General features: G+C 31.7%; 1 protein-coding gene across 2 annotated transcripts in view; it reads right to left on the reverse strand.

Annotated features, from left to right (window-relative positions):
* Nucleotides 1-27,781, reverse strand: part of LOC130900878 (putative polypeptide N-acetylgalactosaminyltransferase 9) — a 276,483-nt gene that overhangs the window by 146,255 nt on the left and 102,447 nt on the right. The gene's annotated exons all lie outside the window — the stretch shown is intronic.

Consider the following 27,781-nt stretch of genomic DNA (forward strand, 5'->3'; position numbering starts at 1 on the left):
ACTTCTCATTATGTCAACAGATTAGATATTCAGCCAACTAGCAGTAACATAATTAACTAATTCCATTGTTAGATTTAATTGAATATTTAAATTAAATGTAGCAATAAATTACAAACTACCAGAGCCATGAAATCTATCTTCATGACAATATGAACTTTTCCCAAGACCAACGGAGTTAACTAATTTAACACAATTAAAATTTCATCGTTTAATACCAAATTTAATCAAATGTGAGAATCGTTTGAGAATGGTGGTTTTAAATATAAAGGTAGATTAAATATAATTCACAAAATAATTTGGTTTGAGGTAATATTTATAAAGTAACGTTTATATTGTTATGATATATATTAGGAAATAGGAAACAAATGAAATAATAATTTTATCAGATAATTGTGTGCAACATTAGAACAACTATGCAACAGATAAAAAATTTATTATTTGAACGGATTATCACCAATAAATAGCAGTAAGTGACCTTACCACTTTATAGCCCTATGTTGGCCTTAGCCTCCTCAACAATGGACCACCGTAGCAATCCGTTTGAAGATCGTTTGCGACATTGTTCAACCATTTCATTTTTGACCTTTTTCTTCTCCTCGTATTGTACACTATAACATTCAGAATCTTCTCGGCATTCTGGAATCTTTCTTTCGAAGAAACAATTGGTTTCTTCGAACTTTGAACAGTTTTTTAGTTTTGCGATATATCGCATAGCTCATTAAGTGAGTAATGAATTTTTAAATATATGCCGCCGCGAGTTCCGATTTGTTTTATATAATCACACAAGTTGAGTTTCGAATAATCAGGTATATAATATTAAATATAGTTTGTAGAGAATTTTTTGTGAATGTTTCAGCTTTTAATGTTGAAAAGAACAAAACCTGAGCGATGTCAGATTAGAGCCCAGGTGTAATGCGAATCAATTTTTTTGCCTCGACAGGATTTTTTCGTATGATTGATATTGCTCATTAATTTTGTCAAAAAAGCGTGGTTCTGAGCTGATATATCATATTTTCATTCAGCACTTGTCAAATAGAAAATAAGTCAAATATGAAGGGAGAAAAGAGAGAGTTTCCAGAAAGTATAAATATAAAATCGTGAAATTCAAAGAAATCAGTACAATAACGACCGTGGAAATGCTCAATCAAAGGAGAACCAGCTGCACAAAACATCAAAATTCATAGTTTGTCTAGATTCTAGATAAAAGTAAATCGTTAATGTCTCTATAGTTGGCTTTAGACAAAATTACATGACGTCATGAGTCAAATAGTTTGTTTGATATTTGCAAACATATGGAGTTGTTTTATTCCATCTCCACCATCTCAAATTGTTAAAAAATAAGTTAATAAGGTTTTGATAAAAAGAAAAAAATATCAGGTTAGACACCGCTTATTCAATAAGGCGAATAGTCTTTGCGGACTAGTTAGAGCAAAAACCCATTTATTGGAACTTGTTCTTCCCATCATCAGGGAAACTACATTATACATTATACTATGTTATAACATGTGTGTTAAATATATAATATTAAAGTTGACTTATGTTCAATTTGAGGATGAGTTCCTAGGTGTTTTCTTAACGAAGTAAGTCATAGCAAAAGATCGAGGAGTTGCGTTTCACATTGACTGTGTATGTTGTAATTAATATTAGGTTAAAAACTTTTGAATACGTAAAAATATTCAAAATATGTAATTGAAATTGATTTAATCAGCAATGCATATATTTTCACAATATACCATATGATGTTAATTATTAAAACTGATAATTTGACATATACATGTATGAATATTTACCGACCTATCTATAGCCCGGGTTGGATAGCAAATGACCGGCCAGAAATGTATTACTTGATAATAGACCATGTATTGTGTGATTTATGATAACTAATTTGAGTCAATTATTTATTAGTGTGCGACTGAATAAGATCGATTATTTTCAAATCCGACACGGGGTAACTCACCTGTCGTTTTTGAAGTACAAACAAACCGAGTGGATTCTACAATGGTCCGATAACATTATCTGCTATTATGCACCAGAATATCATGGGAGCACCATCCATTACTGATCCATTTAAATCTAATAAAACCTACCCAAAAAAGGTCCTCGTCCAGAGACCGTGGTTGCTTCCGTGCCGTTGATTGTATCAAAGTTGGACCGTGTATACTTATATATGAATATATGAATTTGTGAATATAAAAAATATATGTATAGTTAGAATATGTAAAATATATATAAATCTCTGTATAAAAGTTATATAATAGAAAGGTTTTATAAATAAAACAAATAAATGCAGAGTAAGCCCGTGAGAAAACCTTAATCTGGTTCAGACCACAAAGGCTCAAGGGTAAAGGGTAGGTTGGGGAAACGCTCCTAGTACCCGATCAGATGATCGGTTGACCATGATATATATATATATATATATATATATATATATATATATATATATATATATATATTCCTTAAATTTCTTATTTCTTTGAACTTCTGATATATTAATGCATCTAAATGTTCTAAAACTATCAAAAAAAAACAAAATTTTGAAACAGAAGAGACCTAAAATCGATAGTTTTTAAAAGAAAGATAAATTTTGACGTTTCGACTTTTCTTTAAGTCTTTATCAAAATATGATATTGACACTGACAATTTGCTTCTTCATATTAAATTTATTAGAATTTACAAAATAGAGCTATAAATTTTTCTTAAATTATTTACATCTTTTTTATCATTTATAGCTTTTTCGTTCTTATGAACCATTTCTGAAAATTCTCTATTTTGTGTATTAGATTCCTTTTCAAGAATTTTTGAATCTTTATAATTGAATTTTTGTTTTTTTGATATTGTTCGTTAATGCAGTTCTATCTTTTGTTCTATCGTATTGATGACCTTTTAGTCTATTTTCTAAATACTGAGATGTTTGCCCTATGTAGACAGCGCCACAAGGGCACTTGATATATAATATTACTTCTTTTGTTTTTTGGTGTTTTAGATTTTAATTTAGTGAAATATTTGATCCTCTATGACTTATACTAATATCATATTTATTGTATCAATTAGTTGTTGGAAAAGTCCTTGTACATATGGTAAGGAGAAATGTTTTATGTTTTGATATTTCGTTTCAGTTTTGTTTTTAAATTGATTGTAGTATCTGTTTATCCTTTTCGTGAATATGTTATTTATCATTTTTTCCGGATAATTATTTTTTGCAATGCAGTTTTTGCTTTTTGACATTCCCTAAAGCATCTAAATTCAGGATCTGATAGTTGGACAGATCTATCAGCCAATCTTATTTTCACTGATCTTTTTTGTGACATAGATGACACGAATTGAAGATTGAATATCTTTAGGATCAAGTTGGTTTCGTATACTATTCTGTTCTTATGTTATTGTTAATTTTATATAATGTGAAATCAAGAAAATTGATTCTATTATTTTGCTCAACCTCGATTGTGAATTGAAGTTTTTCATGATAAGAATTAAATTTTTTACTCATGTTTTCAATTTGATTCTTTGGTACAGCAGTAATGCAATCATCTACATATCGGAAAAAGAATGAAATATTTATATCAAGTTTGCTTAAGACAGTTTTCTCAAGATCTTCCATTACCAATTGTGCTATAAAACTTGAAATGGAAGCTCCCATAGCACAACCATCAATTTGTTTGTATATTTCATTTTCATATTTGAAATATGTTGTTGTAAATGTGAGTTCTATAACTTTTATAAATTCATTTTGAGGTATTTCTGTATATTCTTTAATTTTGTTCCATTTTTTCTTTAATATATTTTTCAAGATGATAATAGGAATATTTGTATATAAAGAAACCACATCTAACGAAATAAATACATATAAATACATAATTTTGATACTTTTTATTTTTTCTTTGAAATCCCATGTGTTTTTAATATAGTATTTGTTTTGATATAATTTTTTTTTTAAATATGTTTCAAATAATTAGATAATGGGGTGAGAGGAGTTTGAATACTTGAAACAATCGGTCAAAGGGTAATGTCAGGTTTGTGAAGTTTTGGTAAACCATATATTTTAGGGGGTAAGGCATTGTGAATTTTCAATTTTTTTGCGACTGATGGCGAAATAAAAAGTTGTTCTTCCCAAGATCGGATTAGATCATTATTATATTTTTGATAAGAATTCGTACGGTTTTGTTTAATTTTTTTGTAAGTTGTCTTATCGTTTAATAATGTCATCATTTTATTATTATAATCTCCTGATTTCATGATAACAGCTTTATTAGATTTATCTGCTTTCAAAATTTTGAGATTTTTATTTTTATTTATGAATTCTTTGGTTTTAGTTATATTTTGAGGTTTGATATTACAAGTATCAGATCTTATTTTATTTTGAATTTCGTTATTTAGATGATTGGTGTTGCATTCAGTATTACATAAGATATTTCTCACAGGTAATTCTTTGTCACTAGAAATATCTTGTGCAAAATAGGGACCTAAAGATAAAACTTCTTTCACTTCATCTGTTATGATACTATCAGTTAAATTCTCGACCCGGTTTGATTTTATTTCATTTCTATTTTCAGGAATTGCTTGTTGTTTTCATTGTTGTTTTTAAATAAGACTTTAAGTCTGTATCAAAATATTTTGATTTAATTAATTTTGAAACTGAAGAAACCTAAAATCAAGATTTAGAAACACACACGATACGTTTCTGCAACATTTTTGATTTATTTTTGTTTTGTTTTAAAATTCGAAAACTTTCGCAAATCGGTAAAGATCAAAAAGTCCCCGATTTGTTTGCATATTCCACAAGTTGTACGCGCAGTGTGGATGATCTGTATTGAAGATGAAAGAAATACGAGTATATAACAAGTTTTCGCTAACAATAAATCTTCATTTTCAAATGTTCTTTATGGTGAATACATGGTTAATAACTGATGCCCACAACAAACTTTTCTTCCATATTTTTCCTTGTGGTGTAGAGATTTGATTCTCTTGTTTGCTTACCTAAAATTTGGTTGTATCTTCGTCTTAAAATTATTCACTTTTCAAGTGCGTGGTCTCAACCTAGCATAACGCTCAAATTTGTTGGGTTTGCCATTTAAAAAAACAATCAAATGTCAATATTCTGATAAATAGTTCATGACACACAATAATAGTATGTGTTAATATACGAATAATATAGCTTATTGATTTATATCATTTTTTCTTTGTTATACTTTAGTACGTGTAAGCTAAATGACATAATAAATGTTAAAAATCTACCATTCGTTCAAGTACAGGATCTGTAATGTGAATTAGTTATAAGTTTTTATTCTATTGGTAAATATTATTTATTTTAGATGTAATCTCAGAAAAAAATTATTTCAAATTTTATTTAATCCGATTAATTTCACAACATCACCCGTACTAGAGAACATCCAAGTTGACGTACCAAGGTTGAACCACTACTTATATTACAGTAACACTGTTACTTCTTCATACTCACACTATCCTAATTACTACGAATCGTCTACCATCGAAAATCGTATTAGTGGCAATGGTAGTAATAGTTAAATTGAATCCTAAAAGTTCCTTTCACTTTCCTACGGGTATTGTTAATAATACATCGGTAAAAAATGCAGTTATTTGACCCACGCGATGGCAATTCCTTGAATCAGAGGTCATGTGGAGGTTATAAGATGATGATGGTACAAAGTAGAATGTTCGAACGCAATCAGAGAAATTGGAAATGACCATAAAATCGAATGCAGTGGTGGGTATATAAGAACGACGATTTAATTTATTCACTCTTCATTCATAAAAAACAATAAAAGTACGGTTTTTTAGCATTAAACAGGTCAGTTTTACGAATACATACAAAATAATAAATTTTAATGCAGTAGAGTAGTTTGGAACAAATTTAGAACAAATTTTTTGTTTAGAAAATTTCATTAATAATAATATACTAATATTATGAAAAATTAGCAACCTATAGGCAACGTTATGATATTGCTGGGATTTATATTATTATTCCTTCGGAAATAATGTCAAGGAATAATCCAAAAACATTTTCAGTTATCGTTTCTCTTTTTTATCTTTTATGTTGTTAATACACTGCGTATATCAAAGCCATACGGAGGAATCTGGATGTTGTTGATTGTTGTTAGTTAAATTGTAGGAAAGACTTTCATAATTCCTAGAACTAACGTCTACAGGAAGGATTATTAGAGTTTATTATTAAGGTTATTCATGTTATTTATGTAGTATTAGTGCTTTCTGATGTCTCGATTCAAAGGCAACGTTAATTAGAATCCACAGTGAATGGGGACTTACAGACATAAATTTATGAATAATTTATAATTGAAAAATGGATATATTTCCACCTCAAGTCGATCTAGAGACCAAGCCCTACCTAAATATAAATCCTGGATGATTTTAAGTACATCTTAGACACACCCTTTTCTTTCATGCTACAAAGAATCAACTGTAAGTTTTTTAATAACATTTTTTGCATCTAGAAATACTCGTTGTTCTAAAAAAATAGTACTAAATTTAATTTTCCCATTGACTAAGGTTATCATAAATTAGTCAAGTGGTAATTGAAATATTTCCAATATTATAATTGAGTTAATCAGTATTTAGTTACAAACTGCTTCAGCAATATCTGAAAATGCAAACAAAACCCCAAATAGAGTTGGGGCAGTTGTTGTCACTTCTCATAAACTTCCATTGAAATGAAAATTACCTGACGTAAGCTCTGTATATACAGCAGAAACATATGCTATCCTACAAGCTTTGATCGAAATTCAATCATCAAACCTACAAATAACTAACTCCTTAAATGGCTCGAGTTCCTCAAAACATATCTATACAAACAGCCCACTTGAACTACAAATTAAAATTCAATTGCATCTCCTACAAAACAACAACTTAAATGTAAGATTTTTGTGGATGCCCTCTAATCAAAGAATACAAAGAAATGAAGATGCTGGCAAACACGCAAACGACGCTACGGTATGTAGTGATGTACATATAGTGCGGTTTATAGTGACGTGAAAGCATACATCAAAATGAGAATTAATCTTCAGTGGCAATCCGAGTAGCAAGGATCATTTTAAAAATTAAAACAAATAAAGGATAAATAAAAAACAGTGGCCGCGATTATGCAATAATCGCTTAAAAAAATCATAGTAACTAGACTAAGAATAGGTCACATTAGAAGTACAAATTGTATCCGAGTAGTAATCTTTTAGAAAGTTCATTAGGGGTGCGGGAGGCACGTGGTTACAATTTTTGATTATTGTCCAAATGACAATTTATACATTTGATTACTTCAATCGTTAGTATATCTATTCTTCTGTTAAAATATGATTGAAAGGTTATTAAAGTTATTATAACTTTTTCGCAATGGAAAATTCAAGCCAAAAATCGATTGTAAGAACTTACTCCCGATTTGGGTCTAATTGTTACACCTTAGGGGTACGATGTAATGTTAAATTAATGAACAAAATCTAAGAGTTATAAATTGTGAGCGCGGTGCGGTGGAAATGAAAACATTATTATATTGTTAACTTTAGCCTTTAGTGAAAATTTACTTGAGTGCTGTGAATTACCTGCTCCAATCGCATCTGACGGTCCAGCACGAAGAAAAAGATCCGTGTATCTTATTCTAGGAAACACGAACATCGGCGGAACTAAATTTCCAGCAGCATTTATGTCAAGTACAAGGGTTGATGTGATCGCACCGACCTGTTTTTGACCACGGGTAGTGAGTATTGTTTTAGGCTTCTGCACCGTCGTGATACCCGTTTCATATGCGCAAAGCAGTGAATTCATATTTTTGGAGTAAGCGCACATTGGTAAGATAGCTTTGGACTTCTGTTGGTAGTGAACCAAAATAAATTTCTAAGATTTTGAATAGATAAGAAGTTAATGTAAGTTCTGTTTCTTGTGAGAATACTAATCTAGGTTTAACGTAACACAATGAACAGCTTTCGTTGTTTTGGCTTTTTCTGACATATCTGGATGAGTACATCGGATACAAATTGAAACATTTCATCACTTGCTTTACGGATGCTCATTTTATTATGCAGTATTTCTTCTGCAGCAGAGTCATAAACTTCTGGACTAGTTGTACCTCTATCTGTTTTTCTTTTATAGTTCCTCATTCTTAAAATAAAAACAAATAATATTCAGTATTTTTAAACTATGAAGACGCACGGTAAAATACAAAGTGTGGTAATTTTTTAGGATAAATTGTTACAATGGATATCGATAGTAGAAAAAAAAAACAATATTGCAAGTTAAAGGTAGATATATTATCAACATTTAAGGTTAAAAATTTTGAGAAAATAAAAAACATAAACATCAGGAATCAAAAATTTAATCTTTAATTAATATGTTATATTTCTAATTGCTAATAACCAACATGTTTAATGCGAGAAACAACAAAATATCTTTGCCCAAAAGTCTAGAACAATTTCAATTTCACAACCATACTTAAATAAATCAGAAAATGGTTGTTTCATCACAATATTTATTTTTTCTTCTTATCTTCGTATATACAAACTTTCCATGATTTTATAAAATGGATAAATCACTTTAAAAGTGAAACAATACTAGATAACATGCTTCGGCACTTCGAAAAAATGAATTATCCCTTGAAAATGATCGTTCACTTAAATTGCGATTGATGATAGTAACTGAACTTATTTAGAGATAAAACTTCCCATAAATCACCGAACAGTTTTCATTCTTTATCGTATTCTTAATATACGTTTTAAAAATTCTCTGGAAAAATTTTTAAATAAATTATAGTACACTCGGTCTGATATGATTTCTTCAGTTACGTTCATGAAATTAACAGTTAGAAAGCCGTTTGGGAAATAAAGCTGCGACATAAATTTTTTAGTGAAAGGAGGTTATTTATTCGAAAATTATTAGAAGGGACTTATTCGACTGATTACTTGCCATCAAACCGTAGTTATGTAAACTATTTGAATAATTTCTATTTTTGATATATTTGCTTTAAGTAAATTATGTCTTATTGTCATAAGCCTGTTTGGAACAGGCAGAATGTGATTCTTTGCTGCTCGATCGCATAGTTTCCGGTGAAGTTCTGGCAGTACACCCCGAAACGAAACGCCAGAGTCAACAATGGCTATAATAAAATGGTTGAAAATAAAAAAAAGCGTGAAAATGAAGATGCTTACTTGTCTGCCTCGTGGTGATCCATAAGAAGTTCGTTCCACCGGGATAGATCTGGAATCAGGTATTCTTGATAATAGATCATTGGAAAAAATAAAGTTTCACTCGACCATATTATTTTTATTTCTTTCTTGTTGATATTTAAAAATATATTATTACTGGACTACTATTATTACAAAACCAGTATCAATTATATTTAAGAAGTTTCGCAGTTACTGAATTTACATCAACTTCCGAGAGATGGGTGAAATATGGTGAAATAAAGTGAGAAGAGGAAATTCCGATGGGCCTTCGCGTTGCATTAATGGTTTCTCTAAGTATTTTGTAATCAACAATACAGAAATTAGATGCGCTTCATGAAATTCTCCTAATTAGGATGAGTATACACCATGTTGTGGTTCACGGATAATTGCTTTGCAAAATGTTAAAAGACCGAAAATTCGTATCATATGAACATGAGGGAGTAATTTAAATCGTTTGTTCATGAATAGAATATAAGAAGACGCTATTCGCTGGCAAATTCAGATAAAGTTGTATCTAAAGCATAATTCCATCAAAGTCGTGATCATATGAGCCGATAATTTTTGGTTTGTTGCTTAAAATTATTTGATAAGTCTATAAAAGTAAAGTTGAAACCGCTATTGCCGAAATAAATGCTTCGTGCTACTGTCACTTGAATATGGTTGCCGTACCTCTCGCCAACTGTTTGCGAGTCACTCAAAACAAATGATGATGAATGCTGACTACTAACATAGTACTATAGTTGTTCCAATATCAATTGCAGTAGACAGTTATACGATGAACCATCAATATTTCATAAATATGCACGGCACTTTTATAAAATTCAGTAAGAATCTAACTAACCGTCAGTCCACGTGGACTCATCATCTCCACTGTTTACCAATGCAAACATCGAATCATAAAGATAAATGCATTGCTATTGGCCGAAGCTATCAGACAATGTACACTATTTCATTGTAATATTCCTGCTAGACAGTCTGCGAAAAGCAGTGGCGTGGCTTTCATTTAGAATTTCACCAAGCCTTCTTTAGACCATCGGCGAATGAAGACAATGAAATTGCACAGTGTAGTGAGAATAGAGACAGATATGAATTTGATAATCTGATAATGCAATCATAAAAGAATTACTGAATTAACTAGAGTTAATAAATTTATGGTTTTGGCTATTAAATTTCTTTGTCCAGAAAAATAAATAGGATAGAAAAATGGCTCAGTTCACGTCTGGTATCATGTTTAAACCAAACTTCCTTACAGGCAGATACATTCTACTCGTCTATTCACGTTTTATGATTGAATATTCAGTTGTAACAAGTTAACGAGTTATAATAATGATTTTTTTTTCCAAGTAGGACTACAATTAAACTACAATTAGGTGCATCTAAATAACAGCGTATGATGGCGTCCAATTTATAATGATTCGATTACCCTTTAACGATTACTTTCTGGCATAAGATATACTTATTTTTAAAAGTATTTATAAAAATAATTAATTTATAAAATGAGGTATCCACGCCTATTGACAGTGGAAGAACTATATAACCCAAATCGACGCTCGTTCATACTGTTGATGCGACTAAACAGATACTCGAACATTTTCAATGGAACGTTTTCGATATTCCGCCTTATGGTTCTGGCTTAACACTCAGTGACTTTCACTTTCTTACAGAACTGAATACGTGGCTAGAAGAGCAATGCTTCCAAACCAAGAAGATCTTCAAAATAACGTTAATGCCCATTTGCATACATCGGCAGCAAATTATTTTAAAAAGGGCATTAGCAAACTCACACTTACTCCAAAGACATGATAAATTATATCTAAATCTTGGTAAATATGTTGAAAAGTGACCTTAAGTCTATAAAACTTTTGGTAATAAATTTATTGTTTTATTTGAGTTTACCTTTCATTTATAGCTCTTGAGATTCGAATACGAATCGTATTTCCATTCGGAATGGACACAAGTACGTAATAAGAGTGTTCGAAGTCACAAATATCGAAAAATTGAAGAACATAAAATTGATAAAGGTTTAGAAATACAAAGGGAACACAGAAAGTGATGCTGCTTTTTCAAATTGAATCCATGCGGACATTAATATAATCACCTTTGTTATTATTATTTTTTTTACAATCCAGTGTATGTTTTAGCGAATGAAATACATGAAACTAAAAGCATGCGGTATCGTGCGAGTATGGTAATTGAAGCAGCACCTTCTACTCCTATACATTGTGGACACATGAGAATTGTTGTATTGCACTAATAGTTTGGCATCGCAGAACTTCGTGGTGATTCATTTTGAGTTCTAAATTATCATATTATAGGACCTATTTTTCGTTCTTTATTATAATATTGAAGCAATACGTTGTATTTGTTGTATTTCAACTTGAGAACTTCTAATACACATTTCAACATGCGCAGAAACGACATTGCTTTCCGGTAATCCTTATGCAATCAGTATTTGAAATATATAGAACAAAGACAGCCAGAAAGAATTAAGGGGTATGCATTGGGGTATCATATACACTCCGACCCAAAGAATCCCAACGGATACTCTATGTTTACAGCTGATCTGTTAATCCAGAATGTGGGATGGCTGTAGCTGCGAAAGATCTTCGTCTTCTATTTCGTATGCTCCTAGGTGAAGTGCTCTTGTGTTACATGGTGTTTCACACTTCGAGAGAGAGAGAGAGAGAGAGAGGTTTTGACCTGTGTGCAACAAAATCTGCACGCCGTATTATCTGTTAAGTGTAGCATCTTTAGGTGCCTTGAGACGACAGTGCCCCGATATAGGACTCCTGTTAGTATTTCGTAGATTTTTTTTACTTAGATTGATACATTCAGCAAATCTTCTCTGGTTATAGTTTTCCAAAAGAAACTTCCTGATTCAACCCCTATAGGTTCTCCCAATAATTGGTTTTGCTCCTATGCTCCAATACTTTTTCCATTGTTTTGAAGCTAATTTGACAGAAGGGTTCGGGTCCCATGAAGGACTTGTCTGGGCTCGCTTTAAAGAGCTTATCACCTATTTCATTTCCCTTTACTCCGGTAAGACCCGGTATCCATTATAGGGTAATTTTATTATTCTTGCCTAGCTCGTTTACTTTTTATAGGCAACGAGTTTGGATTTCATAATATTGGAGCTCACAGCTGTAATGGCTGCTTGGCTATCGCAGAAGATAATGATGATCTCCTGTTTGCGATAGGTTCTTTCTAGATACGAGTATAACTGGACACATAACAAATATAATATACCATTTTGCGATTAATGTCAACAAGTTGAAGAATTGTAGAAGAATTAAAAAGGATCCAACCCTCTTATTTATTTTGGCAGAGCCATTTCGTTTTTTTTTAATCATTTATTATTATAAATTTGGCTCTGCTCTATTTTACTAATCTAGAATAGAATATGAATCACTAAATTAAAACACAAGTTTTTGTTCGATATTCCATTTATTATATTATTATTTATATAATTTATTTATAATTACCATAAATACTTAATCGATGTAATAGATACATATCATATTTTTCGGCGGTATTATGCAACTTTGTACATCTTAGTGTCCATTATCGGAAGTTTTATTTAGCTACTTTATTCAGATGTTTTTAAAGAGATGTTAATGCGATTTTAATGCTTTGCTCAACACGGAAATATTCAATACTCTCAAATGGAGTAGACCCACACTTTAGTCGACACATAATTTTGATTTGAATCAAGTCGTGAAAGTTGAGAATCCCAAAAGTACAAATTGAGGAAATAGTTATCAAATACTATCATCATTACACCGCAAATGAATGAAAATATTTATCATGTGTTTTTATAGTTTATGTTTATCAAAACCACTTCAATGAGATTTAAGTGATTCATTCATAACAAATACATTCAAATTTATTCTGCTACGTTAGAATTTTAATGGATATATTTCGTTTATTAATATGGATGGAAGATGATGAATCAAGAAACTTAATACTAAAATAACAATCGAAATTCCTGGAATGAGATTGAAAAGAATTAGTAACAGGATTAATTCAACGTTTTCTGTATTATCATTATACTTTTCTACCCCTGATTGAAATTAAGGATTGAAAGTTTCTGCATCTAGATTTTATTATGTGTTTATTTAAGATTTGTTGCAATTTTCTAGTTTTAATCTGGTTATAGTATAGTAAAGGGGTAACTACTCTCAAATGATGCCGTAGCTAGAGTTTAGCAGATGCACCAGGTATTTTTTCTAGGATACAAGTACAGGGTTTGTCCGAAAAGTAATAGGACTGAGTCGATTTAAAAAAATTTATTGAGCCAATCGTTACAATTCTTTAAAAACTTTCAAAATAGGCTCCTTCTGCGTCGATGCAGCGCTGCCAGCGCGATTTCCAAGCATTGAAGGCGTCACGGAAGGCATTCTCCGGAATAGCCTTGAGAGCCGCGGTGCATGCTGCTTGGATCCCCTCTGTCGTCTCGAAATGCTTGCCTTTCATCGGCCTTTTCAGGCGAGGAAACAAAAAAAAGTCCGGGGGGGCACATCTGGGCTGTAGGGCGGCTGCGGAAGCGTTGGAATGCCGGCCTTAGTCAGGTAGCTGTTCACAAGAAAGGCGGTGTGAGCCGGGGCGTTGTCGTGGTGCTCCGTCACAATGTCATGAACCACAGATTTTGGTAATATCTGGGCAATCAAACGAATACTTAGTCGACGGTCTGTGTTCAAAACTTTGCGCACACGAGTCACATTGTCGGTGTTTGTCAAAGTCGAAGGTCTTCCAGCACGGTCTTCATCGGCGACCTCTTCCCGGCCCTCCAAAAAGGCCTGTTGCCACCGAAACACACCACTTCTTGCTAAAGCAACATCTGGATAAGCCTGCTTGATCATATCAAACGTCTCTGTCGCAGATTTACCGAGTTTCACACAGAATTTAATCGCGTACCTCTGCTCTAACGAACGCTGCATTTTCGGCTTGCACAACTCACAGAAACACGTCGCGCGAAAATGCCTGTCCTGACTCTACAGGTGCTCGGAAACAACTGACCAGCCGCTCGTTTGTTAGCTAGGAACGCCCTCTACCGAATCCAGTCGGTGCGCGCACGCTCTGAAGTACAATCGCGGCGGAAGAAAATCAGTCTTATTACTTTCCGGACAAACCCTGTATGTTTCCCTTTTTGTGACTGTGCTAATTTCTAAGAAAGTCTTTGTGTTTGTTTACAGCAATCTAGAAACATGAATCATTTGATCATTTGAACCATAAGTGTTCAGAGTGCGAGGAAGTATTCGCACTTTAAATTCTATAACATTACACCTGGGGCTTATAAAACATAAAACGAAGCTTGTGGCAGCTAAATCCATCCCAAATCCATTCTAAGTCCCACTGCAAGAAAAGAAGTCACAGTAGACCTTTGAGTCGCATTTTATGACACCCTCAATTACACATAGATACCTACACTCTTGTGAAATTAATTGGTTTTTTGAGTAGTATTTGAGTGGTAGTTTTTTTATAAATATATCCACAATAAAAATGGATGAAGAGCTAAAATTATGCCATATGTCTGTTTACTTTCTAGGAAATTATTTACCTTGTAAATGTGCATAATGTACATATCTAATCGAATTCGAATTACTAGAAACAAAATGTCACTTATTTGGCTTATTCGACTTAAAATAATAAATATTGGAAACTCAATAACTAGTTCGGATTTTCTGAATATATGCATGATTGAAAAAAGTCATACAATTATATATTTTACGTTCTATATTATAGAATGAACGTGAATTTATCAAAAAATTATGAAAATCCCTATATCTTCTCGTTGAATTAAGAATATCAACCATATAAGTGTTTTTGTATTATTTTGTATTAATTAACAACACTAGAAGAAATCTATTACTCGTAATTCTATTATGGTTAAATTAACATGATAAAGATATTATATAGCTTAAATTACCTCAAGAACGCGAAAAACTAAATTCATTTTACCGATGTATGAGAGCAGAAAACTGGAGTCAATTTCAATGAAACAATATTATATCCATGATTTCTTATCTTTAAACACGTGTTTGTTTATTTTAATTCGCCGTCTGCTTCCAGAGCATCAGAAAATACAGATGAAAGAAAATGTATTAAAATAATATAAATGATTGACGAAATAAAGAAAAACTAGAAACTAGAGAATACATTCTGTTCCTTATAAATTTTTAAATACCATGCAATAGATTCAATATAACTAAGAATCACACTCATTAACGTTCACAATTATGTAACTGTCTCTAATGTTGATATCAACACGCAAGATGGTCTTTTATAAAATAAACTAGTTCAACACTTTCAATTTCAACATCATTTCTATTAGAGGGTGATTTAAAAAGATATCTACCATTTTTTATGTTTCAAAAACTATACCCGATTTAACTGAAATATTATATTTTTGTGTCCATGATTTCGTGATTTTTTTCTATTTGAGGGAAGGGAGCAAAAAAAGATACTTGGAAATAAAATAATGTAAATAAGAAAAAAATGTATTTAAATGTAAACTTTTGCTATTTTTGGAATGTTATATAAGAAAACAAAATTTAATTCTAAAGATATTAGTATAGAAAAATATTTTTGAAGAATCATGCATTACCCGATTGTGCACCAACGAATAAGTTGAACTGAACAAACATTTATTCGGAATATGTACATTTGTTGGTAAATGTTGCTAAATATTCGTCTCGACATCGGAACTTAAGCAAGTATTTACCTTCCTAATTTTTTTGACTTGCCATCTCATCTAAATTATAGATCCGATGAGGATGAATTTTATATTTTTCCATACAACTGATGAGATTTTCCACAGCTAAGCTGTTAAGCTCATTGCGTGTGAAGCTAATGTGGGTTCTGGGCTCCTTAAACTTACCTAGGTCTTGGTGTCATTTCAGAAACAAGTACAAGAAAACATTATTTACTTACATTTGAAGGAGTGACTCAAATTTCACTTTTTTACATAGTTACCATACAAATTGTCATAACGGTGAACAAGAAATGAGATACAACAACACCCTACTGTCGTCAAACCTTGACCTTGAAAAACTTTCAATTTTAATGAATTAAGAAGGTTTTGAGTGAGGTTTGTCCTTGAGGTCTATCAAATTAATGTAAAAACAAGATTTTAAACATCAATTTTTCTAGGCATTTGCTCGGTGCAGCTCTGTTAAGGTTGGCAGAATCAGAATCAAGAAAATCAATCAGAAGTACTCCTTCTCCAAGTTAAAAAGCAGCCATATTATTCCTTGATGACAAGGTTTGCAAACATTTTCTTTGTTTTGGGAAAGTACCCTGACAGCTTGTACTATAAATTTGTCTCAAACCTCATCTTTGTGGTACTCTACGATTATGGCACCCATCTGGTACAAAACTTATCGTAGTCTAACTTTTACTTCACAATTTCAATCTATGTAAACTAGTGAATATGTTAACTGGACATCAATTAAGATGCCGCGCATTCGGATACCAAAATATACGTTACTGCCGTTGTCAGATGGAATGTTTTTTACTTTAGAGTAAGTTTTTGGTGAAAAAGATACTAAAAGATAATAAATTGTATTCTCATCATGCTGCATTGCTGGAATAGTGAAAATTAAGAGGAAAAAGATAAGACCGTCTGTTCCATTACAAAGAACGCCTAAGCCTGCTTTTCCAATTACAGTGAAAATAATCGATTATTAACCAGGGGAAGTCAATCATCAAAATCTGAGAAATATGATTTGTTAGTTTTTCACGTTAAAATTTCACAGTAACTCTGTATGGGGCATATTTATTGGAGTGATAAATTTCATTCCTTACTGATGGATTGCGCTGATTAGAGAAAAACTACATTCTTATAAATAACAAACAATCGCAATGAATCACTCCGTACAATCAAAATCAATGAATTTCTTACGTAGTAGGTATCTCAAATATAGTTATTAATTTATAGAAAGCTTTAGTTGTATCATCAGAAATTTGGTTCTGTAAAATTACTCACAATTAACATTTAGGAAGGTCGCAGATTTGTTTGAATACAAAGAAGCCCCACGTATTGAGTGACATTTGACTTTCACTATACATTACACACCAACGTCAACGTTGCAGCGTAATCCACCTTTTGTTCACAAGTCTTAGGCCAGTCTTTGGAATAAAAAGAAAAACATTAAGAAATCTGTCTGCTAGAAAGATGCTAAGAGTGATTTTTTGACAAAATTAGCTCAATTAACATGTATTTGGTACACAATCGTATATTTCATTTGGATGAGTTGGGGACAAGTGGAAAATTTGCCGTGAAAAGCACCTGCTCAATCAATTTTCTACAATCTTGAACATATTGAGAGAAACTATTTGGGAAAGTGAAAGATCGCGTTCTAATATATAGTGTGTATCCTAAGTATTTAATAAGATGCATACATCCGTGTTATAAAACTGGACTCATATAGGTACGTGTTCCTTCCCACTTTTATTTCCAACATACCCTAAAAGAAAGATATCGTTGGCTTGAGTTGCAAACCACGTAACTCCGTTTTTTTCTTATATCAACATTTTGATTCCATTACATACATAATTTCTGAACGTACCAAACAAAACTCGTGAAGGCTCAAAAAAAATCTGCTACAATTTAGAAGTCTAAATAGAAAACCTTACAACTTTAGACCCCCATTTTGTTTAAGGCTAGCCGCAATCCGTATTAATTTCCTTATACTGTTTTTCTTCAATTATTTTCGTGAAATTTGATATCTGACCCCACTATTTCTATTAAAAAAAGGGCGTCATTCAAGTTTTTTGTGTCTACTGTAAAATTTGGTGTTATGGAGTTACGATTTGCGAATTAAGCTGACGATAATTATTAAGACTTCTCTTAATAACAAGGTAATTTCCTACAATACGCAAGTTTGATTAAGTGTATTCGTATTTTGGTTTTTTTGATATACCAGAAAACGAATTTTCAAGTCTATGATGATTATGCTATTAATAGTGTACTGAAAACATTTCCTTGTTGAAGTAGTTCATTGGTTGATGGACGCCAATTTAAAACGAAAGCAACAATTTTTATTCACTTACACTAATCGATATGAATTATTGTAAGTTATAATGTTCGGAAATGTTTCCGCTGTCAGAGGAACTAGGTTCACTGGTTGAACCAAGTTGGAATTTTGAAAATTCTCGACGTTTCAGCTCCCACTTTGAAACCATTATCAAGAAAGGGTTGAAGATAGGGTTGTTATTCGTTCATTGGTAAGAAGTAATCCAATTCCGTGGTCTCAATCTGCCTATTCAACGCACCTCTTTTTTGGTTTATTCCAAGGCATGCCTACATATGGAAGCTTCACCAAAGAAATGAAAAGAGCACCGTGGACACTAACATTATATATAAATTTCGTCCTGTCCTGTTGTCCATTGCGTAATTGTTACTCTTTCTTGTCACTACAGTTCTCATGATTCCAAAATTTCATTATATTTTTGAAAATCTTTCCTCTCCCATCATCTACACGTATCCGTACGAAATCCACTTTTTTTAAATGTTCTATAATTGTTTCTTTCAGGTTCATATACCAACGTACCCCCAATCATTCAATTGTAGACTCTCAGTTTTCGTTGTTTCCTATTTCAGTATTCCAAGTGATTTATTCTACATTTTATTTCTGTATCATCTGTTCCATGTTTGTCAAAAATAATAAAATAATAATATTCTTAGGTCTCACATTTCGCTATATGTTGTTTGTATCCTCTCTTATACACAAGTAATGTGTCTTTTACACTGTTCGCAAAATGGAATACTATGGAATTTCACAAAGCGGTGTTTTTCGGGCGGCGTCTTTCACATTTGATATATGTGGCGGAATTTTTTTAGTAGCAGGCGGCTTATTTACAGTATTTATTCTAAATAATTTCTGGGAAAGCCTATTCATTTATTTCTCTTGTTTGTTGTTGTTCTAGAAACTTGTAGAATTTTATTTAGGTATATAAATGATTTGTGATTCAAGTTATATTTATAAGTAAATTATTATAAGTTAAGTGTATTGTATAGTGTGTAAATAAATTAAGAACGGAAGAGACAGTGTTCATTAATTCACCCTACGAATAGAAAGAGTATAAATAAATACAAAAATGTTACAATACGTTTATCTGCGGTCCCCATTTTCCCTATTCTTCCTTCAGTTTGCGTGCCATATATTCTAATTCATCTGTGTCGTTTGCACATATTATCTGATCTGATCATCTGCAAACTGAAGAAGGCATTTTTTCTTTCAAGTTGTTAGGATTTGAATATATATTTTAAAAAGTGTCGGACCTTGTTTCAGGCCTGTGTTGATGGTGAAGGATTCCAATACTTTATTTCCGATTGTTACCACAGACTTCATATCTTTATACAAGATCTGGATGGCCTTTGTGAATGTATTATTAAAGTGGGTATTCTCAAGAGCTTTTGTAAATTTATGCTGGTATCTTGTTACAAGTATGTAATAACAAAACTGAAAACGCACATAAAATACACGAATCTGGTAAATTAGCATTTATACATCGAAATCGAATTGCCTATGTATTAATACTAATGTTGACTAAATTAATAAACGAACGTAAATATAAAATTTGGTCGGTTGTAATCATTGTACGAACAAAATATATCAATGTATTTATAAACAAATTATTATGAGGAATGATTAAGAGAATTACATATTCAAATTCTGTTTCATTACTTAACGGAGACTTCTGACAGAAAAATTACGTCGCAAGAACGTCTGAGAAAAATTAACAAGCCCATCTCCTTTTCCTGATTTCTTAAGGTTATCAATCGTTAGTTAATTGATGTTTTTTGTTCTGTCTCTAAACGTACAACTCATGATCATCCCACGACCTTCAGAGATTTCTAAAATGGAAGTTAACTCATCATAAGACAGAGCCGGATTTCAATTCATTCAAAAACAACAAGAGTATAGGTCGTTTAAATGAAATGGCTAGAAAAATGTACGAGTGACCATTATCTACTAATATAACCAAAATAAGAAAGTTAGGGAACAGTAACAGGATAGTAAGTAAGTAGTAGAACATACTATTATTAATTTTGATAGTTAGATATAAAAGTAGAACAAAATTAATTCTGAAACAAATGCATATATGTAATACTTCTGTATGGATAATTTCTGTAAGTGGAAGCTGTTCTGACTAAGGAAGACAGAATGATAACGCTTCTGTATCCTCCGAGGTTCCAGCTCAGTTCTGCGCATTATCAAGCATGCGCAGTATAGATAAAGTGTCTCGAACGAGAGAAAAAATGATTATAGTCGACATCGTAACGTAGGGACGTTTTTCCCATACCAACTGTCCATATAGGAGTATTACAAGTATGGTGGAAGCTGTTCCGACTAAGAAAAATAACTTAATAGTGGGATGTTCCTTCCCATTTAAACTGTTTATATAGAAGTATTACATATATGAAGAAATGGATGAAAAGCCATGAATAAATTCCTGATTGTTGCTGCTGGCGAAGCAGACCAGAACAAAATATAAAAAATACTGATACCAAAAGAAAGTGTAGAAAGTATCAATTAGAATAAAAAAAAAGTTTAAATATAAAATCTAATCAATAGATATTAAAGAGGAAGCAGGTGAGTGGAGAATTGAGAGAGAGAGAGTCTAAAATATATTACAGCTAGTGTAACTATTCATAACAACAGGAGCGTGGAAAAATTATTCTTATGAATTATGCTCTGGAACCAGACTGAAATTTCAAGTTCAGGAATTATGAAATATATCTGAATCACCAACAAAGGAAAGAAAAATATATGTTTGGAGAAAAAATGTTTATCTTTTTCAGAAATGTATACATGGCATATTTGGATGATACTGCTGACTGTTTTTTTTTGTTTGTGTTCTTTTGAACTTAAAAAATTAATAGTTCCTTTTAAATAAAGGATTTTCGGAAACTATGATCCTGGGAGAGAGAGAGAGCAAGAGCAATTTTGGAATTTGAAACTCAATCTATGAAATCATTTGATTTTTCATGATATTTTTATTTCATATTTATATCTCTATAACTTCTCTTAGTTCATATATTTTTTTTCTGTTATATAATAATGTACACAATAATTGTTATTGAACAGTATTTACTCACTCACCTAGATCTTACGTTGAAGTTTGATATCAATTAGCTATTTTTATGTTGTTGACTTAAACAATCTTGCCTCAGTACCTGTCAATTTCTCTGTTCATAAGAAGTAATGATAGATAACGCATACATGTACCTTCTTGTAAGATAGGCTAAAAGTGATCCTAACATACAAATATTTCGATCAGTTTCCGAACAACAGTAAAAGTGATTCGTGATTTCGAACATTCAGATCATAATCATAAATTCCGAAAAGCCATATCTACAGAACGAATCACTATTGCTTGTTTGCTAATTATTGCTTATTTTAGTGCTCACATATGTTAACTTACACTCTAAACCCAATAGATAGTGCAAAAAACCACTACTTCCACAAGAAAAACAAAACTTGATATAGCACTCTTACATATATTTAGAAGGATTTATAATCTTATTATGAATTATATAAAATTTGAGAGTTCCGTGATCAATTGAGAACTATATCATACACATTACTGCATTTTTACTTTACAATCTTTTATGGTGGAGAAGTGTCTACGGTCTACATATACATCGATTGTTTGCTAACTACTGCTTCTTTGTTATTCGCACATGTTCCATTAATGTGCGGTTCCAATTCTTATGTCAGTGAGGCAGAAGCTAAATGAATAAGAACAGAAAAAGACAAAACTGTGAATATTATCATGAAGTTGCAGTTCTTTGAACGGTATTCCCATAATATATATATAATTTTTTGAAAATGAACTTAAGTACCAGTATACGAACAAATAAGTAATACTTTTTTGAATATTAAAAGAGTCACTATTTTAATTATTTCACGAAAACTTATGATAGATCACATTGATCAATTTCAGGTGTTATCTCAGTAATTGAACCATTCCAAATCAAACTTGCTATTTACAATAAAATTAATTAAAAAAAGATGTGCTCTCATATACTTATAATAATTGTTGTGTTTGTGGTGGCTGGTAAATGTGACTGCAGACTGCAAATGAATATTTTAATTTTAATTTAAAATAAATAAATCGAAATTATCAGTATTAAAAAGAATAATCGCTCAAATAAGTTTATTGGTAACAATCTTAGAATATCCTTGGGGCATTTAAAATAAACTCTCTTACTAAAAAGATGAGAATCGTGACTAAAATATTCGCTATAGGTAATAATGAGAAAAATGATATTGCGTTTTCTTTAATCATATTTATTAACTGAAATTTATTGTGACCAATTCCATTAGTTTCCAAGTTCATTTCAAAGTTTTTTAGTTATACTTATTATTAGAGATTTCTGTAGTAATTTTAATTATTTCAGAAACTAAGTGAATTCCCATTTCCGTTGTTTGGCGAAAGCTAACGTGGTGAGGTGATTTTCTCAATCACCTCACCACGTTAGTATCCCCAGCTTGTAAGGGTTGATACAACGATGTCTTCTTGTATGCCAATAGAATGTGGAGTGCTCCAACGATCAGTACTAGGCCCTATTTTGTTTCTTCTGTTTATAAATGACATCGCCTATCTAGACATCAGTGGTAAAATATGTTAATTTGCAGACGACAATAGTTTCTTTTGGAATAACCCTGATCTGACGGCGCTACATAGGATCATATCTAGGGACCTAATCACCCTCAAATCATGGTGCGATTCTATCTTCTATGTCTCGGCGTTTCTAAAACTGAAGTTTTATCAAATACATTGGTGCCTATTTTATTAAATAACGCCACCACGGACGTCGTTGAATCTATAAAATTCTTAGGGATTGTTGTGGATAATTCCTTGAAACCGGAGTTACATATTGTCGCATTATCTAAAGAATTAAGTTCCTCCTGTTTCACGGTGAGGTCAGTTTCCAAAGAACACTTCCTTATTTATTTATTATGCCCTTATTGAGTCGCATCTCCGCTTTGGGGTGCGTGTGGTGCGACTCAATTTGAGCAAATTTTCAAACTACAAAAGAGAGCTGTTAGATATTTACTGGCACTAAACAATAGGGCTTACCGCATGGACTTGTTTAAAAAATTAAAACTTAAGACTCTTTCTACCTTATTCATCTTTTAATCGGTTTGCTTAATTCATAAGCACGCTTCACCAATTTCAGATCGTTGCACGGCTATCCACTTAGGAACGCCGAGCACGACCTTTACATACCTAATCAACGATCAGAATTAGTTAAGGGCTCAATATTTTACAATGCAAAAAATGCACAATCACTTGCCAATTGGTATCAAATCGATATCATCTTTTCCCGCATTTCGTAATAAATTGAGGGCATAATTACTGAAAAGTGCCTTCTACTCTGTAAAAGACTTTTATTCTAATAATATTTAATTCCGGACATGCAGCATACTGGTTTAATTTTGCTGTGGACTTCTATACTAATTATTACCTATTACTATTACCTATAATTTTGTTACTCACTGTGATTTTGTATTTGTATTTTGTATATTTAGATTTTATTGTATTTGTATCTTTACTCAGTTATTTTGTCACGCCATATATACATGAAAGAAATTTCAATGTAATGCAAGAATTTAAATTTCCATAACAAACACTTCTTCAATCGTAGTAGTACGCATGTCAAAAATCAAAATCTACACCTTTTTTTAAAAATCTACATGCAGCACAGATATCTAAAAATCACATCCGAATTGAGTAAACACGAGGAGTCTCTATTTTCAACTTCAAAACGATAAATCTCGACTCCTAGTGGTCCGTTGATTTCCATTTTTATACTTTCCAATCAAACATAACATTCACAAACAGATTTTCCCTCTCTTCACTTGCCAATCAAATATCAATACATTGGTCACGCCACCCAGGTAACTATGACCAGCTGCTTACGTGAGTGTATATATGTATTTGTTAGCCTTTTAGCCTATCTTCGACAGGAATACAACTGTTTTACATTGTGATATATTACGTAATACCCTCAATGTTTGTGATGTTACTTTCTTGCGTGTTAATTTCAAATTTCGATCTATTGGAGAGCGAGGATTATTTTTGAAGCTGTTTTTTTCTTTATTATTATTATTATTATTATTATTATTGTCACTATCGCATATTTATGTTTTAACAAACACAATTAAATGAGAATTTTGCAATGTGCAGCTCCTAAAGTATTAAGATTATCTAATTTGGTGAAGATTTTTCCCCGATGATACATACCTAGCATCATCGGGGGAAAATATCACTTCTTTGTCTCCTGAGTAAGGATTTACAAAACAATTACTGTACCAATCGTGCAAATCGCAAATTATTTGATTGTGAGTAGATATCGCACTCCTATTTCCATAGTGGCATATTCCAAAAAAATGAAAAATTGACATTTTCCGTCCAGTATATACTTTAAGATGATATTCACAGGATTTAATAATAATAATATCATTAGTATTAACAGATTCCGCGTGAAGCGCTAATTGTCACTATTACAATAGTGCACAATACTGTATGCACCATGGACAGTGCAGTAAGCCGGTATGTTAACTCATTTCGTCGAGAAATTTTAGAAAAATTAAAGTGCCACAACCTACACTGATTTTTATAATATAAAGCATCTTCAGAAGCAGATCGTCAATAACTTTGACAGAGATATAAATGGTATACAAGTTTTATCTTCAAATATAAAAGTCTTGAGATACGAAAAGGAAAAACCCTTTTGCTTTGACGTGAGAACCTCCTATCAGAGTGATAATTTCGAACAGTTGGTTATAAGAAAAATAGGAAAAAAAAATGACTCTATTTTAGTTCTGAATCCGGCCTACACAACTAAGCCAAAGATTAACGCAAACAAGAAGAAAGACTTATTACACTGGTCTGCAATGAAATCCTCCTTTAACAAATTATGACGCTTCTGAATCTGTTACCGTTGGTCGATTTTTTACATCACGTCTAGATTTATTGATACGATTTTTTTTTTAAATTTAAAAGATTTGGGTTGGTTTTTAAATTTTTTTGCGCGTCAATACTAGAAACAGTGTATATATGTACAAAATAAGTTTTAGCGAGAATTTTTGGTTAAAAAATGAAACTGTTACTAAAAACACAGTGAAATGTCATGACAGATATTGTTAAATCTATATTTTGGATTTTCTTTCAATGAGCGAGATAAGAGTTGGTTGCCAAAAGTATATTGCAACAGCTACTCGATATCTTTGAGAAATTGGCTCGAAGGAAGCCACAAATGCATACCGTTTACAAGACCAATAATTTTGAGTGAGCCTGAGAATCATGAAAATGATTGTTGCAATGCAAAGAGACCAATTCCACGTGGTGAAGGCACTTCACCTCCAGTTCCACCATTTAATGAGAAGGTGAAAAATAAAAATATTTCTGATCTTCAATCTCAACAGAGTCTTCTTTCTGCCTGCACATCTTCATCATTATACACTTTGCCTCGATCTTCCAGTCCAAAATAATTTTAATCTAAAATTCAAATTTAGAATTCAAAATTCTTCGCTGTGCAATATTATTTGGATTTATTTTTATGTAAGGGAGTATAATATAATATAATAAATATAATATCAAATATTACATAAAAGGGAGATTAACTTTAGTTTAAACACAACTTTTGTGAGCGAATTTTAATTTAAACATTATCATCTTACATTAAACAAAAATTTTTAAAGCTGTCTGTAGATTTTACTTTACATTTGATATCACTAATCAGTAAATATTCCAATATGCCTAAAAACCGAATTAATTGATCCAGAAAGCATTCCATTTACATTTGATTTTGTTTTGGATTTCCTGTAAAATTAGCATCAATGAGCTTATGCCACTATTAAAATAGGGGTGCGATCTGTTAAATAAATGTGTCATCGTAATTTTTCATAAATCGATTGATTTTGCGATTTTGTTTAGTTAAATTTGTTTGACTATGATTCAAATGAAAGGCGTTGTTTTATTCTTCGGTAATTTCGTTTGGCGACATCCTAAAATAGAAATTGTTAGATATCTCATCCCCTCGTGACGCTCTATGATATGCAGTGTTTCAAAAATTCATTTCAGTACATATTATAAGTGTTTATGTTTATAACTGTCCTCCACCTCGAAACTATGACAAGACTAATGGAACGAATTATCTTTTAGATGTTTTCAAAGCACATTTGGTATATTAAGTCCGGTCCTTTTTCAAATATTTAATGAATGCTATCGAAATGCGGATATGCCTACATTTAATACTGACTTGATCTTCGCAATCGATTTCGGTTTAGTGAAGGTTAAACTCAAGATAAAATTTTCATGATTCACTAATTGTTTTTATTTATAACCTACTACAATTATGTGTGATAACTAATAGTATTTAATTTATAGACATAACTTTCGAGAGAAGGATATAAAAGGTTAATCTTCTAAGAGGAGTATGATAAGATAGAGTACCTAGTCGTAGTTTTTCTTAAAATGAGAAAATTGTCTAATTTTTTAGCCAATTTAAATTGGCTACTTCACCCTTTTGTCATAGAAAATAAACGTTTTAGGTAATAAAAATTTCTATTAAATATAAAATACTTTTTCACAACAATACAAAAAAAGGAAGAGTCAATTCCACAATACATAAAAGTATATTTTGATAAAAAATCCTTTGAGAGGCGATTGAGCAAAAAAAGCATTTTAGATTGAATCGATATGAAGTTACTGCTAAGAAGAGACAAGAAAGACTTCTTAGAAAAATTTATTGTTGCGTTTAAAATAACCATTATAGGACTTTCAACGTCAGTAGCTATTTTATATAAATTCTCTTATTTTCAAACGATTCCCCACTAACATATTTTCTATTTACCACCATTTAATAACTTGATCCGCAATTTCATAGAAAGTGCACTAACATTCAAACATGTTCAAAGTTTGTTGAAACTACTGGAGTTCATTAACAGAATAAATAAACACATGCAGTAGATATATTTGATCAAACCCATGAGGAGAGTTTCAAATTAGTTTAGGAAATGGAAATAATACAAAATAAGGAGATCAGAAACACAAAAGGGAAAAATTGAAAATTAAATGCAGTACAACTTTACCAAACTCGAACAAAATTCAGAAAGACATTAAACTTAGGAGAAACTCGAAGTGAAATTTTGAATACAAATCTTCTGATATTGGTTTGCTATATGAACCGCTCCAAACATAAAGAAATTAATAGATTCCAAGATTGTGTTATGACATACCACGATTTTCAGTTGTACATTAATTTTTTCCTTGTTACTAATTGTTAATGTATTCTTTTGTGTGTGCACTTTGAAACAAACGTTACTAATAAGTGTGCTTTTCTCTAACATCATTTGGAACCAAAGAATGCCTCGGCATCCTTTCAATAAGGTTGTTGAAGTAACCTTGAACGATTTTCCTCCACAGTTTGAGTGAAAATTCTTTCAATATCTGTGTTAGTGGTTGATAGTAGTTTCAGGCGCTGTGTAACTAGTCTTAAGCATGTTCGATGGGAAAGAGATCGGGAAATAGATGGAGCAGTGCCTAATTCGAGACACCAAAGTGTTTTCGAGCACTATTGCTCA

Source organism: Diorhabda carinulata, chromosome X, assembly GCF_026250575.1.
Source record: "Diorhabda carinulata isolate Delta chromosome X, icDioCari1.1, whole genome shotgun sequence".
Taxonomy (NCBI): Eukaryota; Metazoa; Arthropoda; class Insecta; order Coleoptera; family Chrysomelidae; genus Diorhabda; species Diorhabda carinulata.